Raw genomic sequence first — 9,075 nt, 5'->3', positions numbered from 1 at the left:
GGGAAATTCCAAACCACAAAAAATATTGAATCATCAAAAAATAATATTTCAAAAACCACAAATAAGACAATTATTAATTACATCTGGAACTGAGGAATGAGACTTGTCTTATTGGTTGCTGTAATCCAAGAAGTCTTTTTCCAGTACTGAAGAACCTTTAAAACATTTGAAAACACTTAACTCAGCCTTCGAACTGAGCAGTACGGCCCTCTTGGCTCAACACCCCCAAAGCTATTTTTACCATAACCATCAGTGATTGCATCTAAAATCAGAGCTGAGATCTTACTTTTACCCTACTGAGCATGCACAAGGGTGATGGAACAAGGTGCTGGGATGCTCATAAGAATGGACCCTGAGCTGCATTTTTCAGGAAAGATGATTGTGGCCCAGAGTCCGAGATATTATAACCAGGGGGCATTCTTAACAAATGAGTAACCTTTCCCAATGAGTAACCTTTCTGTGGCCTTTAAAGGGCTAGAAATGTATATTTGCAAGGAGAAGATACAAATCCATGGCTACCACAGGAGGAAGGGTCTGCAACGTTCATCTCAGCGAAGGAACAACGATCAGAAACACTGAAGGTTGGAAAGAAAAGTTAATATGAAAATAAAAGATGAGCCGTATTTTCCTGTTTTGATTGGCCTGATTTATATCCCATGCAGACTCACAAGAACATCATCCTTGGCCAATTGGATGTGTAGCAAGATATAGCCGAGATATCACGGATATGAAAGCTTAGTGTAGCAGAGAAAGGCCACATGCAAGGGTTGGTAGATAATAGGTCAGTATGATGACGGGTACATACCAGCACCTCATTGTTTGGACTGGATCAGCCTGTGAGAGGCGCCGTACACTCGCACTGATAACCAGAACCAGATGCCTGAGCTTTTTCCCATCAGAGAATAAGAGGTTCTGTATTTCTCTGGAATGTATTATTTGCCTTGAGACTGGGCACTGTTTGGTGCAAGTAGGGCTCCATTATAGGCAGCTTCTTTCCTATACAAATCCACTAGCACCAGAGATCACGGTGAGACCCACTAGATTATATTTGGTAATGCCATTTGCGGAGGAAAGAGAAGCAGTGTCACTGCCCCAGCCTCATATCATCGCACTACTTTGCTTTTATTGCTCAGTAAACACTGTATTGTCTGTGGCTTCTTTAATTAATGGACAAAGCCAAGATGGAGGGGAGCACCACCAACCATTTTATCTGCAATGAATAAAGAATCCCCAGCAATGGCAGCTCTTCATCCTAACCAGTTAATGTGCTCCATCATATTCAGACACCCCCAGTGAGCTTGACTGCTACCCTTGCCCCCGGGCCGGTGTTCCTACCCTGTGTTTGTCAGGTGCCCCCAGTGATTTTTACTTCCCTTGTCTTTTAACTGTATCAAAGGGTCCCGATCATATGCCCCTAACTGTATGTGACACGCGTGTGCATGAGCAAGCTGGGACTGCTCCACCGGGAGGCGCTGGGTTCCTGGAACCCATTGCTGTGGCTCAGCGCTTCCCCACTTTATTCCTATTTGTGTTAAAAGAGACATATAGGATAAATGAAAAAACCCTAATTGTGTAGGCAATTATAAGTAATATATGGTGTTGTTTACATGCTGCTTAAAATTATTATCTTTAAAATTAGCCCCTTTATTGGAGCTCCCTATAGATGTTCTCTGGTCCCTGTCTGTGTTCAAATGAGGGATGGGCGTGTCCCTGCCAGAAGCACAGTAGGAGGGGGACAGCCAATCACAGCCCTGCAGTCACACAGACAGGCTTCAGTTCCCTATCAGGTCCTGCTAGCTGCTGATTGGTTCCTGTCCTACAGTGCAGTGAGTGCACAGCCTGGGAATTCAGCAAGTGGAAGAGAAGGGCGGGATTATTAGGGTTTTTGCAGAAATATTCAATAAATCAGCCTGAAACACTACAATCTATATCTCAATGAGTATAATGCACTGGTACATTCTTGTGTTTTACATAATATGTCTCCTTTAACGGACTAAATCACCTTTCACTTTCAGCATTTTTCAGTTGGTCTTCATTATTTATTTTCTGTAGTTTTTTTCAACGATTGCCTTCTTCTTCTGACTCTTTTCAGCTTTCAAATGGGGGTCACTGACCCCATCTAAAAACAAATCCTCTGTAAGGCTACACATTTATTGTTGTTGCTACTTTTTATTCCTCATCTTTCTATTCAGGCCTCTCCTAGCAACCAGATGGATGAAATTTTGAAACTGGAGAGCTGCTAAATAAAACGCTAAATAACTCAAAAAAACCAAAACAATTGCAAATTGACTCAGAATATCCCTCTCTACATCATACTAACAATTAAGTATTTTTAGAGACAATATACAATGACCAGAACAAAAGCCGAAGAGGGATCTGCCCCAAAGATCTTACTATCTCTCTATAACCCTGTTGTTTTCCCTGTGTGTGTGCAGGTCCCACACTACAAGACAAACAGTGTCAGCCTGCAGCCTTGTGTCTATATATGGTCACAGAACAACTCCTCAGTGACTTCTAATATCCTTATCATTTACAGTAGGGGGTACATTATCCTTATAATACATGAGTGATACTCAGAGTTCCCTGTATAACTCAGCCTGCAGCCTTGTGTCTTTATATGGTCACAGAACAACTCCTCAGTGACTTCTAATATCCTTATCATTTACAGTAGGGGGTACATTATCCCTTATAATACATGAGTGATACTCAGAGTTCCCTGTATAACTCAGCCTGCAGCCTTGTGTCTTTATATGGTCACAGAACAACCCCTCAGTGACTTCTAATATCCTTATCATTTACAGTAGGGGGTACATTATCCCTTATAATACATGAGTGATACTCAGAGTTCCCTGTATAACTCAGCCTGCAGCCTTGTGCCTTTATATGGTCACAGAACAACCCCTCAGTGACTTCTAATATCCTTATCATTTACAGTAGGGGGTACATTATCCCTTATAATACATGAGTGATACTCAGAGTTCCCTGTATAACTCAGCCTGCAGCCTTGTGCCTTTATATGGTCACAGAACAACCCCTCAGTGACTTCTAATATCCTTATCATTTACAGTAGGGGGTACATTATCCCTTATAATACATGAGTGATACTCAGAGTTCCCTGTATAACTCAGCCTGCAGCCTTGTGCCTTTATATGGTCACAGAACAACCCCTCAGTGACTTCTAATATCCTTATCATTTACAGTAGGGGGTACATTATCCCTTATAATACACGAGTGATACTCAGAGTTCCCTGTATAACTCAGCCTGCAGCCTTGTGTCTATATATGGTCACAGAACAACTCCTCAGTGACTTCTAATATCCTTATCATTTACAGTAGGGGGTACATTATCCTTATAATACATGAGTGATACTCAGAGTTCCCTGTATAACTCAGCCTGCAGCCTTGTGTCTTTATATGGTCACAGAACAACTCCTCAGTGACTTCTAATATCCTTATCATTTACAGTAGGGGGTACATTATCCCTTATAATACATGAGTGATACTCAGAGTTCCCTGTATAACTCAGCCTGCAGCCTTGTGTCTTTATATGGTCACAGAACAACCCCTCAGTGACTTCTAATATCCTTATCATTTACAGTAGGGGGTACATTATCCCTTATAATACATGAGTGATACTCAGAGTTCCCTGTATAACTCAGCCTGCAGCCTTGTGCCTTTATATGGTCACAGAACAACCCCTCAGTGACTTCTAATATCCTTATCATTTACAGTAGGGGGTACATTATCCCTTATAATACATGAGTGATACTCAGAGTTCCCTGTATAACTCAGCCTGCAGCCTTGTGCCTTTATATGGTCACAGAACAACCCCTCAGTGACTTCTAATATCCTTATCATTTACAGTAGGGGTACATTATCCCTTATAATACATGAGTGATACTCAGAGTTCCCTGTATAACTCAGCCTGCAGCCTTGTGCCTTTATATGGTCACAGAACAACCCCTCAGTGACTTCTAATATCCTTATCATTTACAGTAGGGGGTACATTATCCCTTATAATACATGAGTGATACTCAGAGTTCCCTGTATAACTCAGCCTGCAGCCTTGTGCCTTTATATGGTCACAGAACAACCCCTCAGTGACTTCTAATATCCTTATCATTTACAGTAGGGGGTACATTATCCCTTATAATAGACGAGTGATACTCAGAGTTCCCTGTATAACTCAGCCTGCAGCCTTGTGCCTTTATATGGTCACAGAACAACCCCTCAGTGACTTCTAATATCCTTATCATTTACAGTAGGGGTACATTATCCCTTATAATACATGAGTGATACTCAGAGTTCCCTGTATAACTCAGCCTGCAGCCTTGTGCCTTTATATGGTCACAGAACAACCCCTCAGTGACTTCTAATATCCTTATCATTTACAGTAGGGGGTACATTATCCCTTATAATAGACGAGTGATACTCAGAGTTCCCTGTATAACTCAGCCTGCAGCCTTGTGCCTTTATATGGTCACAGAACAACCCCTCAGTGACTTCTAATATCCTTGTCATTTACAGTAGGGGTACATTATCCCTTATAATACATGAGTGATACTCAGAGTTCCCTGTATAACTCAGCCTGCAGCCTTGTGCCTTTATATGGTCACAGAACAACCCCTCAGTGACTTCTAATATCCTTATCATTTACAGTAGGGGGTACATTATCCCTTATAATACATGAGTGATACTCAGAGTTCCCTGTATAACTCAGCCTGCAGCCTTGTGCCTTATATTGGTCACAGAACAACCCCTCAGTGACTTCTAATATCCTTATCATTTACAGTAGGGGTACATTATCCCTTATAATACATGAGTGATACTCAGAGTTCCCTGTATAACTCAGCCTGCAGCCTTGTGCCTTTATATGGTCACAGAACAACCCCTCAGTGACTTCTAATATCCTTATCATTTACAGTAGGGGGTACATTATCCCTTATAATACATGAGTGATACTCAGAGTTCCCTGTATAACTCAGCCTGCAGCCTTGTGCCTTTATATGGTCACAGAACAACCCCTCAGTGACTTCTAATATCCTTATCATTTACAGTAGGGGGTACATTATCCCTTATAATACACGAGTGATACTCAGAGTTCCCTGTATAACTCAGCCTGCAGCCTTGTGTCTATATATGGTCACAGAACAACTCCTCAGTGACTTCTAATATCCTTATCATTTACAGTAGGGGGTACATTATCCCTTATAATACATGAGTGATACTCAGAGTTCCCTGTATAACTCAGCCTGCAGCCTTGTGCCTTTATATGGTCACAGAACAACCCCTCAGTGACTTCTAATATCCTTGTCATTTACAGTAGGGGGTACATTTTCCCTATGTTCAGCTGATTAATATTGTTCCATTGTGCAGATCCCCCAGGGATGTGCCTCATTCCCCTTGGGCTGTAAAGAAGATATGCAAGCTGTGTGACGCATCCAGCCGGATGCTGAGGTGTGTGTGTGGGGGGGGGATCAGACAGATAAGTGACCAATTGGATACGCTGGAGTTTAATTTGGGATCTGCTTGTGGTTTGACCTTGGGTAAAGCAGGGAGTGTCTGAGAGCATGGCGGGGAGTTACAGTGATCTAACATGTAAGTCTGTGCTGTAAAGGGAGACTTTGAATCCATCAAGATCTGTGATGTTAGGGTGTCGTATCGCTCACTACAGCTGTAGGTCTGTCCATTCCAGCCCTAATGTTATATTGTGTAACCCGGAAATTTAAGAAAAAAAAGTTTGTCCATGTAATTAATGTTCTCTGAAATGGTTCATGTTGAGTAAATTATGAGTAAGACACATTGTTGCTTTTGATTGGTAAGAAAGTTGCAGCTAACCCTCTCCCCTTCCATGGAAGCCTTGGATGAAGGCGCAATTAGAACGGATAAAGCAGACATCTTTGCATTTGGCCTCTGTGGGAGATGATGGCCCTGTCCATACCCCATTTAAATCTGCCTCCTGAATATGAAGGTGTGCCGCAAATATACATTATTCACAATTAAACGCACAGATCACAGATAATTAGACACGTCCAATAGGGTAAAGGTGGCCATACATGGGCCGATAAAAGCTGCTGACAGACCAAGTCGGCAGCCGATTGGCCCGTTAGCAAAATTGCCAGACGAGTGGATCTGTGTGTATGGCCACCTTAAGGCACCAGCGAATGGAACGTACAGTCATTATTATGGAGTCTAACCAAACCAATTCACAAAACCATATTAATGTTGGGTCAAGGTCAAAGGAAATATGAAGCATCGATTGTTGGGTTAGTGTTGGGATCCTCTCCCAGTACGGGGAACATCAGGTCCAGTGAAATTATCCTGTTGATTTGTGTTTCCTCTGCACAGACGATACATTCGATGAAGATGACTGATGAAGATGCTTACTATGAGGCCTTGGGGACCCGGCCTCCGCTCAATATGGAGGAACTTGACGATTCCTACTAGAAGGTGATTGAGCTCTTCTACATGTGCACAAACGAAGACCCCAAGCTGTGACCCTCCGCTGCCAAAATCATCGAGGTTTTAGAGGCAGAAGATAAGAAACGCATTTGTGTTGGTTTGTCGTCATTTTAGGTTATGTGTGTAGTTTAGATGAAAGCTGCTTCTCTAACACAAGTGCAAATGCCCTTATAGTGGTAAAATGAAGCAGTCAGACTGAGACTTCAGCTTTTGTATTAACATACAAAATGCAGATCAGTCTTCCCATGTCTCTTCCTTCTCCCATGGGGATTGCACTTACTGGAGACGATAGAATTGCAGGGCCTGTAAGTGCAGATAATTTGTACAGTTCCCAGGCTTTGACTTAAGCTGGCCATAGACGGAAAGATCCAATTTTCGGACCATGTGTGGAGAGTCCTGTCATTTTTCGTCCCATGGAGATCGGTCGTTTGGATGATCTGACAGGTTAAAAGATTTCTGTCGGCTGTCGATATCTCTGCATGTATTGCCCATCTGTAGTGCTGCTCCAGCAGAATTCTGCACTGAAATCCATTTCTTAAAAGACCAAACAGATTTTTTTATATTCAATTTTGAAATCTGGCATGGGGCTAGACATATTGTCAATTTCCCAGCTGCCCCTGGTCATGTGACTTGTGCCTGCACTTTAGGAGAGAAATGCTTTCTGGCAGGCAGCTGTTTTTCCTTCTCAATGTAACTGAATGTGTCTCAGTGGGACCTGGATTTTACTATTGAATGCTGTTCTTAGATCTACCAGGCAGCTGTTATCTTGTGTTAGGGAGCTGCTATCTGGTTACCTTCCCATTGTTCTGTTGTTAGGCTGCTGGGGGGGAAAGGAAGGGGGTGATATGACTCCGACTTGCAGTACAGCAGTAAAGAGTGATTGAAGTTTATCAGAGCACAAGTCACATGACCTGGGGCAGCTGGGAAATTGACAAAATGTCTAGCCCCATGTCAGATTTCAAAATTAAATATAAAAAAATCAGTTTGCTCTTTTGAGAAATGGATTTCAGTGCAGAATTCTGCTGGAGCAGCACTATTAACGGATTCATTTTGAAAACATTTTTTTTCCCATGACAGTATCCCTTTAAGATGGATTATAAAGGAAAATAAAGCAGAGATTTTAATACAGAGCTAAAGGTGTTGGTATAAACAGCGGAAAAGGCATGTTCTGGACCGATGAGCAGCAGTATTGGGCATAAGGCTGATTTATCTGCTCAACTGCTCTGCTTTACTATATCCAGGCCCTTGTGTGACGTCAAATTGCCAATATCGATCCGACCAATAGGAGTGCGAGACCAGAAGTTGTGGAGGTATTTAGCAATCCTGAACATCTGGAAGATCTTCTGTTTATAACCCATACAGTAGTTTCAGTCTAGGTGTACAGTTCATGGATACCCAGGTTGGTACTTCCAAACATAGATGTAGAAGTATAGAATACCTGGAATTCTGGCAGGTTCAGGTTAGAAAATTAGGTAGGTCAAATGTTGGCTATTGGCAAACCTACCACTTTTGGTGTCATCAGCACCAGTTGCACGTAAAGGTCTTTGTGACCCAGACCTTACTACTGAGGCTTCTCTCATTGAGGGTCTATAATGGTTTAGGGGTCCTACTTCCAGGGGATCATACAGGTGCCAATTGCTGCTTTCTGACTATAGACTAAGAGCATTGGCAACACCGTTTGTCTCCAGTATATAAGTGAGGAGTGTATAACTAGACAGGGATGGATGACATACACATAATAGTGTTTTCAGATTCAATGCACAAATCTACAATTGCACAGTTGGACAAATACCCCACACCTGCGAGTCTGGCAGACCCATTGCTTTAGTCAAAATACTGACTGGTGACCTTGCCAGACAAATCAACAAGGTTAATAGAATTAACCCTAATTTGCATAGGCCAAAATTGTAACATTACTTGTCTTATGTCAATTGAATTTAGTTTATGTTGAGTAGGAACCAGACTAAATCTCACTACCAGCCTTTAGTTATTATACAGCTCGTCCCTCTCACAAATGCTACAGAATGGGGCAGATTTACTAAAGGGCGAAGTGGCCGTCGCTAGTGAAAATTCGCCAGAAATCTCATTCACAGGGACATCCGAAAGGGCGTAGAGGACAATTCATTAGCGAAAGTGTACATCACTAACGAAGTTTCACTCCCATTTGCCAGGTGATTGAATCTTCCGTTACGTTACCTCTTTCGCCAGAGTTTCCTTCGCCAGGTTAAACTGATAAGATGAAGCAACATCCTCCTCAGTCAGTGACAATAACTATAAAGTTTAAAAGAAAAAAACACTGGCGTTTTCTTATATTAAAGTGGGATTCTGCTTAAAAGTTGTGACAGATATTTTCATTTTAATATTCTTTTTTTTAACTATTTGAGGGTCATGCCACATTTGTTTTAGGGTGGGCTCATGTTCAGGGCAATAGGGGATCTGGTCTTTATTTTGCTTCCTTGGACAACATGTGTAATAATAAGTGGCCACTTCAAGCATTTGCACATCTCTAATGAAGACGTCTATACGACCTACAGTATATGTACCCACCCTATTGAAATTAACTCTAAGAGTACCAATGAAGTTTCGCTAAGCTGAAATGAATGCCAACAAAAG

Source organism: Xenopus laevis, chromosome 5S (genome assembly GCF_017654675.1).
Source record: "Xenopus laevis strain J_2021 chromosome 5S, Xenopus_laevis_v10.1, whole genome shotgun sequence".
Classification (NCBI taxonomy): domain Eukaryota; kingdom Metazoa; phylum Chordata; class Amphibia; order Anura; family Pipidae; genus Xenopus; species Xenopus laevis.
The sequence above is the reverse complement of the archived record's forward strand: the minus strand, read 5'-3'. Positions refer to the sequence as shown.